Genomic DNA, 12,797 nt, shown 5'->3' with positions numbered 1-12,797 from the left:
AGACACGAATGATCATCCAGTAACCTTCATATCATGATAAAGCCCAAAACAGCCCATGATAATATTAATGCACTAACCTTGATAGTTTCCACAGCTTTAGTCTGCAGCAAAGATGCGACCGAGGAAATCACATCAGGAACTTTTGTACAGAGCTCCGGCTCCTTGAATACAAGCATAGACAAAGCAGAGATGGCTGCACTTGTTATATGAGGTGATGGGCCAGAGAGATATCCCAGAATCTGGTCATTTTTATGGAGACTAATCATTATGGAAAGAATTCTAGAAATAATAAGAAAACTGCCATACAACCATCCAGAAGGACACAAAAATTATAATATCATGTGAACCATCAAATCAATCAGAAGACACAATCCAGTTCAAAATAATACAGCCTAGACTTATCGATAATAGCATATCACATAAGGTATATCAACTTCACATACAAAAGAGATATTGGGTCTGATTTAATTTGGAAAAGAAAGGATCTCTTAGGGTTTAAATGTGCCTACCATATTAATCAGTTTGTGGTATGATCCATCAGGATTAGCAGCAGGTGAATCTACTAAGCAGGAACTTATTCTGAGCAAGGTGTCATAAGCTACTCTTCTGGCCCCTCCCTGGACTGAAGACAGAAAAAAGAAAAGAAAAAAAAAAAAGAGTTAAATCACACAACATTGCAACTTAGAGAAACAATATATAGAAGACCACCTGCAGAGAACATTCTTGAGCTAAGCACTTACATCCTTAAGCGCAAGAATTATCTCATTCAGAAGAAGAAAAGGCTTTGTGTTCTCTGCATCTGAACTGCTCTGTGGAATTAATAACCATTGTCAGTAACATTTTCAAGTGTTCAATCCATGAAGATATTCACAATCTAGAGGGAAGTAAAAGAACTATAGGGAAAAAAAAAAAGCCTCCTCACATCACAAATCTAAATTAACTGATGTTGAAAGCCAACAGGAGTCCCAAGAGAGCTCAACAGAAGTTATCTGTGATAAGTTTCTCAGAACCTACCATGGTCTACACTAGCAGTGAACCTTGACAATAGACAATAATACCAAACAGGTATCAGAATTCGGAACTGCCTCTGCAGCAAATGCATGACACAACCCCCCTCCCCTGAACCACCAGCACCCACCAACCCAAAAGTACAAAAACAAAAAGGTGAGTTAGAACTCAGAAAGGAAGAGGAAGATCCAGAAGACAAATGTACATAAGCCAGACTGTCAGGTAAGCACAACTGTCAGGAATATGTTTATTTTCATTTGTCTTTTAAACTAGACACATGGAACTGTTTACTTTCTACAATTTCCTCCTTTATTCTCAGCTTCTCACTGCTTCAAAGTTCAAACTAAAGGTGATGCGAGGAACATAAAGATTTCCTAATATTCAAAAATAATTAGTACACAAGTTTGACAGCTTAGCCTACAAATAGAGTCATTCCAAAATTCAATCATGCCACCACAATCGTCTAGTATGATCCTAACAGAAAACTGTAGCTCTTCTGCTGATGATAATCTCACTGTTGCTGACATCAGTGTGATTGATGCCTTGTATTCCTCCAGCCCAAAAAATACAACCAATCAGTTTTATAACCAGACTGAGGAGAAACACCAATAGACAATCAGATGAGAGTATATACCCTCTTTCCCTGCTCTTCTGGGCTCTCCACTCCAATTCAAAATTTAACATCAGAAGCTTAATAACACAAACAAGCATGCTTGTTTTTGCAATGAAATTATAAAGACAGAATGCATCCAGCAGGTCTTACCTTCAAAGCATGGACCAACAATAACTGAAGACTACTTAAGCGATTGCTGAAAGAAGCAATGTCACCAGGAGACTTCAAGCCAATTACAAGGTCAACTAGCTCATCCATTTTTGATGAACAAAACTGAGGGTGTTCCTGGACAAGGAGAAAACCATGTAGATAAATGACTACAACTATATACAAATTGAAAATAATTTTTTAAAGAAGGACCACTTTCACAATCAGAATACTAGCACAAACCTCTAGAACACAGCTCAAAGTATGGTAAGCTTCTTTAAAACCTACGCCATCACCGGCCTAAGTCACAATAATAGACAAGTTAGCAGTGGCCATACAATTTAAGTTGGACATTTCAATAAGTTCCAACTAGCTGAAGGGAACTGGACAAACCTGCAGTGCATGTTTGGACAATCTAAAGATAAGACCAACAAGATCCTCATCAGCTCCTTCTACGATGGATGAAGCTAAATCAAGGATCAAAGAGCTACAGAAAGTTGAAGCCAACTGTTATAAATCAATAGTGTAAACTGTACAGAACAGAAACACAGCACCAAACTTTAGACACAAAAACCACTATAATTACTCGTATTTACAAACATGCAAATTAATCAAGATTCCTTCAAATATAAAGAAGCAGAAACAGTAATCACCTACCACTGTGGATTTTCACCAACAGAAGCTGAATCCAATGGATCAGAATCGCCTGGTACAGAAGCAGGCTTCACCAACGAGAACCTCTCAAGAGACGAGATGAAAATCTTCTTGGTTATTGAAGAGTCCGAGATTGATGCCAAACAACTGATAGCTTTCTGGGTAAAAGTAAAGCCATGGTATGAGAAACAACAAGACCATGAAATGCATGATATATAAATATTATCACACAACATCAAATCAAAAATGAATACTATGATTTATGTTTCGAGCAGGCAAGAATAAAGCATCTATAGGATAACTTCCGCCTTGAAAGTTATTTGGCGCTTTTATATGATATCTGCGATTTCTCTCAAGTTGTATCCAATACACAAATCGATTGGTTCTCTCAAGTTGTATCCAATACACAAATCAATTGGTTCTGTCAAGCTAGCCATATAGCTGTGTATTTGTCAACTATTTCTACATAAGGTGGCAAGATGATATCTTGAGCAGTTACACATCTGGTGCCCCTAACAAACACAGATGCCTCACAAGTTCCAACATAACAAGATTTTGTATGAAGAAATGAAGATTGTCTAATGGGTTCTACAAAGCTAGCAAAATCTCATCACAACATCCCAAGCTTTAAACATCTTGCTAAGCAAGAGAAGCGTTCTTCTCAAGCATGAACATATTGAGCATTCTATTTTAAAATTTCTCTTGATTTTGAGAATTCAGTAATGCATGAGGCATTGGCCCTAAGGCATGTCGATTGCTCCTTTTTGCTGTCTCCATTTTGTACACGACTGATGGGCAATTAGTTCCCATCATCACAAGATGTTCTTTTTCAAAAAGGCTAATTCAAGAAAGGAGATTCTACAATTCTCTTCCCAATCTATGACAAACATCTTTTATTGCCATCAGATTTCGCACCTGATGAGAAAGCAGCATCTCTTATTTAGTATTTGTCCTATGCCAACTTATCAGTAGCTGAATTTACTTCCTGATCTTCATTAACGACCCCAAGCGTATTCCGATCCATGTTTACGTAAAGCACAGGTAAAAGGTGACAGACAGACAGTGCTCTCTCTTTTTCTTTCTTTTTTTGTTCTTTCCTTGATAGTCCTCGTAGAGAACTGTACCATCTTCTCGTGGAAGAAATACAACTAAAAAGCACATATAAGTATATAACACAGACAGCTATATAAAAAAAATACCTTTAGAGAAGAACGTTTTTCAGGAGTTGCATCAAGAAAAAGAGTCATTAAGGTCATAAGCAGTTCATGTGAATACAAAGACAAAGCCTTGATATTTTTGGCAGCAGCTTTCTTGGAATAACAGAGTAAGTTTCTGTTCTTCAAAAGGTAATCTTCCACAGAAAAGTCAGATGAAAGCTTTATGGATTCAACAATAGCAGCATCAGGTTTAGGCAAACACTGGTTTTGTTTTACAAGTTCCTACACAAGAAGAATCATTATGGAAAAAAGTCACTCAAAGATGAGACCATTCACAATAAACCACAAAAAAAACACTTGGAAAAAGCAAGAACCTGCAAGGCATCAGCAATATCTTCATACATAGAAGAATCTTTCTTTAGCCGAACGAGCAACAATTCGGCAAAAGATTGAAAACTCATGCTAACATCAGTTGGATGGCGACAGAATGCAGGTAAGAGACCCCATAATTCATGAGCATGAGCCTGCAGTTCTTGTCGGATTACTTTTTTAACTGGAAAAAGCAACAAGTTTAAACTGCAATATCGGTAACTGGTATACCACGAAAACCAAAGAGCTTCTCACAATCATCACTCACACAGTTTAATTATATAGAAAAGGAATAATAGATGCAATGACAATTCACATATCTTCCTCACAGAATTAGACTATTAGCTTATATCTGCCACTAACATATAATTCCAGATCGAGTGCTAAGAATCAGTCAAAAAAGAAAAAAAAAACAAGTATTTTCTAGATTTACATGACATAAGCAAAAGATAGCCAAAGTGAACAAAGAGATCTAGGTGATCTCAGCTCTATTACAATGCACTCTTGTCTTGAGACTTGAGAGTATGCCAAGACTAGATTCAGGAATGCTTAACAAGCTTTCTCAACTCCCACTCATAAGAATTCCTCCTAGAGTGAAGTTTGAAGAAGACTTAAACCCTCACTGCCCACCCAAAAAAGGAGATAGAAGTCTAACAAGAATTACAGTGGGTACAGAAAAGAATAAAGATATCAAAAGGATGCTTCCCTGCCCAAGAATCTTCCCAACAGGAATGCAGTCCTTATAGTTTCTATCTGACCAAAGAAAAGAAAAGCAAAACATCTGCGACAGAAATTGGCAAGGACTAGTGAGGAAGCATTAAAGTGTACCTAACAAAGCAGAAGCAGTGACACTATAGACGCACCAGAAGAAAAAAAAACAAGTAAGCAGTGGCTTCTTTAAATCCACAAATTAAGGTAATTTGTGCCCCTTCCTCATCAAATAACAACATTACACTTCAAGTCTTTTTGTTAGATTTCATGCTAATATGATAATATCTGCGAACTAAAAATACAGGCATTCCGATAAAATCTCAATCTCCAGAACATATATATGTATATGTACATGTATATGTGAGTGTGAGTGTATTACTGTATTTTGAGTTTCCCCCACTCATGCACCCCAATAATGTAAGAATTAAAAATAGTTAGAGTAAGTAGATCACTTCAATGTATATAAATAACATATATGTGTGTAGTAGACCTAATTATACACAAGTTACTTTGCATATAGGTTACTCTGAAAGACTTAAATGGACCTAATTATGTGTGTATTTTGAGTTTCCCCCACTCATGCAACCCCAGTAATGTAAGAATTAAAAGTAACTAAAGTAGATCACTTCAATGTATATATATAACATATATGTGTGTAATAGACCTAATTATACACAAGTTATCTCGCATACAGATTGCTCTGAAAGACCCTCATAAAAGAAGATTCTTTTAGATGCTATCAAAAGATCACATGATTGTCCATCAATTTTCTCATGAGAAAACATGGAGACACTGAATCAACAAAATAACGACACAAAGTGCTTTGATGATGGTGAGACAACCACAAACACTACCCAACAGCATCCATCGAGACAAAAGCAATGCTAAGGGGGTTATCCCCCCTTAGGTACGAGAAACTCTATTCAATATAGATAGGTAAAGAGTCACTGACCAAACTAATTCCTTACAGCGTATAAAGTTTGAGAAAAAATCTAGACATAGTTAGAATTTTCTCAGTCTCAATCATGCCACAATTTACCTTTATGAGAAGCCTTTTGGAGTGATTGAGCAATGGGAACAATCTGCTCCATGAAATATCCAAGGGATGCCCCACAGGTATACTTCTTTAAAATGGGCAACATCCACATGTTTGCATATGTTAAGTTTTCCACATTAAAAGAAACTGGTACAAGTCTTAGAATATTTTCAGCTCCCATTGCAGCTACAGCACAGCCAAAACACTTTTGCAACTGCAAGATCAACCAATCATTTCCATTAGGTTCCAAACAGTAATAATCAGAAGAAAACATTGACATAACAGTTAAAAACATGTCTACAACAACACAGTGCAATTTTGGTCACATAAAGCATTGGGAAATCTTATGGCTTAGTTAAGTAGAAACAAGCATCAAACTGAGGCAAGACATGAAGAAAAAATATTAAATACCAGACGCAATACTTATGATGAAACCAAAACTGTAAAGAATTTAAATTATCATTCTTTTCTTAAAAAAATCGATTATAGCACAAAAATCAATGAATATAAGTATTTTAGTGACAAATAGTTTAATAGATGCTTAGACGTCCAACATATTTAAACCCTTCACCTAATTGCTGACAGCCAAACCTGTCATATATTTTCTACAGTGCTCTGCAGCAAATTCAATATGATATCCATTGAAACAATGGGTAAAAAAGGGATTTGAATAGGTAATTCCGCTTTCTGTATGAAAAAGGTCCCCTTTTCTCAACCATGGAAGGCTAAGTCCCTCACTGATAAAAGAGCTGAGTTAGAGACATATCAACATTTAGCCTTCCTAACTTCAAACTTTGAGGACACGCTGGTCCCAGTTCTATGAGCAAATATCATTATTCACTGGTCTTGCACAAAGGTCCAGTCCAAACTCCAGAAGATCATTCTCAGTAAGTTATTATAAACAAGGCCATTAATATCAATTGTGACAAAGTAGCACACATAAACACAGCATGAACGCATAGACTGACAGACAGACACACACACACGAATACCCACACGCCCACACAGGCACACACTGAAAAACATACTTACATTATCTGTGTCGTATTTGTTGCCATCAGCATGAGTAAAAATCTCCGCCAACTTAAGGACAATATTCCTTGTATATGGGAATGAGCTGTGACCTATATATAATAATAAACAGTAGTACCATGACTCATCAGAAACAAAAAGGAAAGAAAAAAAAAAGGAGATATTCCATAGAGATACATGAACATATAAAATAGATCAACACATATACAAGGAAACAAGACTAACGGTAATGCTGCTAGCATGATCCACAGTATGCCTTCTGTATTGCTAGATGTATTTATTTACATATTTAAATCTGAACTACTATCTCAAAAAAATACATAAGGCAGCAAGTAATATAATCAAAATAAAAAAGAATCTGCATCAGCTCGCAGAAAATTTTAAAAAAATTCATCCATGCCACCAATATAGCATGGCAACAAAAACGTAGAAAAACTTTCAGGATATGCCCAATTAAAATTATGAGGTCACGTGGAAAAATTTACTGATAAATAGATCATATTGTTTGTGTAACTTTCATGCTTTGAGAAGTCAAGAAATACGCACATCAGAATTTTTATGTATATAAGAAAATGATTCAGTGCTTAGAAAATAGGAAGTCAAGCAAGCTGACAGAAACTCAACAACTACGGACTATATATACTAATATAAGGTCTATAGACTTCTAGATTTGACTAGTCAGCTTTCGCTTTATCTTTTTCTGATGCCTCTCTTTGTCTCCCCTCTAAATGTTAGAGCCACTGGCCCACTAACGACTATCAAGCAATAATCAGCACCAAGCCGTCAGAGGAGTTAGTTGGCAAAGAGATGTGCGTCAAGTATATGAAGTGAGCTCTGTCAACATTTTGTAAATGTGGTAACATATATCTGGTAAACAATAGGTCACAGCATGATCCAAGCAAGTCGAGCATGGTTTTCTACTTGTCTCTCAACCCCAACAAGTAGAGATAGCCAGATAGGTAGCTTGAAGACAGAGATCCAGTGAGTACAAGGGAACCCAGTGACTTGACTATAGAAAAAATCCAGACAGTATTCAGTCACAAACTCACAAGAGGGAAAGAGGACTCGCGATTGGTCACAATGACGCGAGCATCCAAACCATACTCATACAGAAGCGCTCCACCAACAACACATTTGGGCATTTCAGATGACCAAAACGTTATGGATGTCATATTGGTATATCTGAAGCATTTCATGCCCTTTCCTGATGTTTCCAAATGTGAAATGTTTAGAAACTACAAGCGGACCTCATGAAGTCTCAGACTCCGTGCTTCATGGCATGCTTCGAGTATACTAAGTCCACTATAACTTTAACAATATTACCATGTTGATTTCTTCGTGTAATAAGGATATATACTAAAGGGACAAATAGACGTCAACCCTATACCAGAAAACTATTTTGGTTAAGAAACTTTCATATAAACAAGTTACTTCAACTAGAAAAAAACTAAGTCAAACATTTTAACTTCAACCAGAAGCTGCTAAAACCTGACACGGAGCAAAAGACTCCTAAGACTAAAGTGAACAAAGGATGACAGTTCAAGCACTGGGTTGGACTAAAATGGAAGATCAGGCTTTGTAATCATGTGCCATTTGGACAATTAGCTTTGCTTATGTTTATAACAGCTGCACAGTTTTCCCATGGTCTAAACTTCTTAAGTATGAGTTTATGCTAATTTTATATTAGTTTTATTCTAAAAGAAAGGGGATATAAGGCTTCCAATTTGTTTAATTATTTAATGGGATGATTTAACTTAATGTTCTTAGCCCGGTGTCAATATAAGTAGAATTGCACATTCCAATGCTGGTTGGTTTAGGCGTCCATTGCATTGGTCCTCGAAGCATGTTTCACACGTGTACTTTCTAATTTTCTAGAGAGTAGATGTCCTACTCTCACTGGGAGAATAAGGATGGTGCATTGGTCTAAATGTAGATTCATGGCTACAAATTTAACAGTCCCTTCGTTTGAAAATATTGACACCACAATACATGCATTTTTCTTGAGTTCTTTAGGTTAAAACCTTACTTATTATTTAATTGCAATTTAAAGATTTCAATCATCTCCGTGACTGTAAGGACTAAGATTTATCCCTACATAAACTCCATTAACAATCAGTTACTTCCTTCCACAGTTCCACTGCATACTTATGTTCTACAACCCCAAATTTAATTTTTACCCATTAAAACTCATAAAAACCTTTAAAGATTCAATCCTTTTATAAAGAAACTCGGAATTTTGCAAAAACTTCACCAAAAGATCACAGTGATCCACACCAAAATCAAATAATTCAATCAGTAACATGAGTGAGGTTTAGCTGCAGGAAGCAATTGAAGATATACTAACCACACACGCAAAAAAAAAGGGACTGGAACATACTTCCAATTAAAAGGATATCTTAAACTGATCAGCTAGAAATGACATACATCAAGCATAGAATAATTTAATACACAATGCTTATTCCACACAGAAAGTGATTGCACTAAATCTTTCAAAAATAAACTCATCCTATAGATGTGTCACTTGCAGCAGCCTCAACATTTGATAAGAAGTGAGAAAGTTAATACAGAACGTAAACTTGCCAGGCAATAAATTTGCATTGAAACATCCATTAAATCTGGCATTATGTTCTATGACTCTTCAGGAAGGTCAAAACTCTTAGTTTGCCAGGGCCGAAAAAGATGACACACTCAAACTTAACATTCAAATCTTCAAAAAGGAGTTGAAATGAAAGGTCTGGTTCAAAAGTCATGCTAAACAAACTTAGAGACTTCAAAATTACCAGTGTAACAAAAGAGTGAATAGATTCAGCATCAAATTGCCGTATAGATATAATTCTGAGTCTACGTACCGAGTTTGAGGAACAGAACAGACAGAACCGATAGCACATGTTCATTGGGAACCCCAGCAAAAGAATCTAGCAATTTAATGAAGGTACAGCAGATAGATGTAATTGCCTTTGATTCCTCATCATTCTCATCTAAATCACAAGCTGGCTGCAACTCAATGTCAGACAATTGATCGGCAATCAGGTTCTTCAAAATATTTGAAGACTTCAAACCAATATCATTGTCACGAGTAAGAAGGCCTGCCAATCAGGAAAAAAAAAACAAAAAAAAAAGCAAAGAGCACAGTAACAGTTATCCACTTAATCATATCTAAACTGTATGAAATATCATCAGAAATTGCATGTACTTGATAAGAGTTTATAGGATAATAGCTGAAACTATTTTGATGTTAAAATATTAAATTAAAACCAACTCCCGAACAAGGCAACACAATACGCTTTCTGCTTGAGAAGATTATCCAAATGCATTTATGTGGGGAGACCTTGCGTACTTCTCAAACTATGTCTTAAAGGTCAGCATAATCACCTGCAAGAGCATTAAAACCAATGGAAAGACTCTTTTGCCATTTGCTAGTGTCTCTGGCATGAAGTTTGTCAAGAGAGATCTTCAGTAAGCTTGCCGCAGAGATGATGCTATCCTCGGAGTTCGGGTTTGAAGATACATATGATGAAAGGGAACTAATTATCTTCTCAGCAACTTGAGGAAACATTCCAACTTCCACTTTTTCTAAGAATCCTTCGATAGCATTAAGAACAGGCCTTGCGAACATAGAAGAGCGTGTATCAAGAAGCTCAATAAGTTTCAATATTATCTTTTCACTGATTTTGTCAGAGAGATATGGCAAGGCAACCCTCACAACATTCAGCACTTGACAAAGTCTGAACTGCTCGGCTTCATATTGTCTCTAATTCCAGATCCATCTGCATTTTGTAGCATACCCAATTTCACTGCAATCGACGTGTAATTTTCCAGCAAAGACAAAATTGATTTACTTGCCTTTTTCTTCATCTTTCCAGATTGGAAAATTTTAAGAGCGTTCTCTAAATACATTACAGCACATTTTCTAACCTGCAACAGAAGAAAACAACGCCATTAGAACTTTCTCGAAACTCCCCATCAACACATTCACATATCTCCCGTCACTTGTGTAAAATCAAAGTGCACTACAATATACAAGAGCACCAACTGCAGTCCCCAAAAGTTTGCACTTGTTCCTTTCCATTCGTCTCCAGCAATACCGTGGGAAATGATGGATAATTGAAAACTCAATACCAAAATATCACAAGTAACAGTAACAAAAAAAAAACTGGCCATCAACAATAAGCACATCTACTCACCTTCCAAAAGAAAACTCTGGAAAACTAAGTTCCAATAAGTTTGGAATTCGGATACAAGCTACCTTAGCTCAATTCATATCTAGAATGAGTTTCATAAGTTGCTATATGTTGCATCCTATTCACCTCTATAAATATACATATAAGTTCATAAAAGTTCCAATAAGTTCTAACATTTCAGGTAAGTTCCTAAAAGTTCCTGCACCTTACAAAATAAGCTACAATAAATTCTCAAAAGTATTCAATGAAGTTCCAACAAGTTCTAATAATAAGTTCCAACAAGTTCTAATAATAAGTTCCAACAAGTTCATTAAGATAAGTTGGGGAAAAATAAGGTGGAGAGAACACACCCTTAGTCATCCAAAACCCATTACGCCCTTACATACGTTGATAACACTCACAATTTCCCCTAAACAAGGCGTTAATCGAACTGGTAACTACTCCCTCCGTCCCAAAATATAGTTCCTATTTCCATTTTGGGTGTCCCATAATATAGTTCCATTTCCATATTTAGTTCCACGTTTTTTCGTAATTTGTCTACAAAAACCGTGTCCCATCATTTATTTGTTTCTTGAATTTTGTTTTTTCCTTAGTTTATTCAACCAAAATGTTACAATTAATGCTCTTTCACCAATTATTCTTCACTCTCTCTCCTAAAATCATCTTTTCCCATACAACATTTATTTAAATAAACAAAAAATCTTTACTATCCCTCTCATATTCTACTTGCATAAATTACCATGAAAAAAGGGGAATGGGAACTATATTTTGGGACCGAGGGAGTAATTCCCAAACCAAACCATTGCAAAATGGAGCTACTTATCAACAACATTAATAGACAAAACATATATACTCACAAACTCAAAGTCTGAGATGTAACTGTTACACCATAATTTATAATATATGAACTCACAAACCACCATATCATATCATTGTAAGAAATGTTGGAAATAATTACCTTAGGGCGCTTATCGAGCGACCATTTAATCAACGTTTCAAGAGGCAATTCAACAGAATCCCAATCAGCGGAATTCAAAAACCCTACTAAAACCCCTAAAGACTTAACCACACATTTAGCACTAGCAGTGACCCTACAAGCAATTCTGTATCCTTACTCCCCAACAACCTAACTAAAATCACCGCCGCATCCGCCGCTTTATGCGGAGAAATGGAAGATTCTGGAACAAGAGGGAGAACAATGGAAAGAAGAGTGGCGAGAGCGGAGGCTGAAGCGGCGTCGTTTTGAGGTTGAGATAGAGAAGTAATTGTGGCGGCGAAGTAAGAGAGAGGAGTTAGAGGGAGTGAATCTTCTAGAAGGAGAGATTTAATGGCGGCGGCGGTGGCGCTGAGGTGGCGGTGTTGTGGTGCCGAGGATGATGAGTACCGTTGGATTAGTTGAGAGCAGATGTCCGCCGTTGGATCAAAGGTTGAGGTTTCGGTGGGGTCCATTTCTGGTTCGAAAGTGGTGGGAGTGTGCTTCTTCTTCATGGTGGAGGTGAGAGAATTAATGGAGGAGAAGGAGGAGGGTTTTGTTTTTGGTTATTTGGTGGGAAAAAGGTTGTTATTCTTCCAAGTTCCAATAGTTAAGTTGGGGCAAATACAATTGACCTAATAATGTAACTTTGTTTTTCTTTTTCTTAAGTAATCTCAACTTCAAAATATTTGAATTGGTATATGTTGATTATGGAATTCATGACATGTGATCGATAATATGAGTACCTAGAGTTATTGGTTAAAGGTTTTAATGTTTAATCATGAAAAATGAAATGAGAATTATATTTTGGAACAAAAAGAGTATTTACTTATACATGATTAAATATAGGAAAGTGATATACATAGTCCTTAGGGCTACATATAATAAGCTAAAAATGGAAATAAAAAGTTAAATC

At 36.3% G+C, this 12,797-nt stretch overlaps 1 pseudogene; it reads right to left on the bottom strand.

Moving 5' to 3' along the window:
- Positions 1–713: 713 nt before the first annotated feature.
- LOC125496102 (uncharacterized) lies at positions 714–12,490 on the bottom strand (annotated as a pseudogene).
- Between the last annotated feature and the right edge of the window lie 307 nt (positions 12,491–12,797).

This window comes from Beta vulgaris, chromosome 3, assembly GCF_026745355.1.
Source record: "Beta vulgaris subsp. vulgaris cultivar EL10 chromosome 3, EL10.2, whole genome shotgun sequence".
NCBI classification, from domain to species: Eukaryota; Viridiplantae; Streptophyta; class Magnoliopsida; order Caryophyllales; family Amaranthaceae; genus Beta; species Beta vulgaris.
This window is presented reverse-complemented; position numbering and strand designations above follow the sequence as displayed.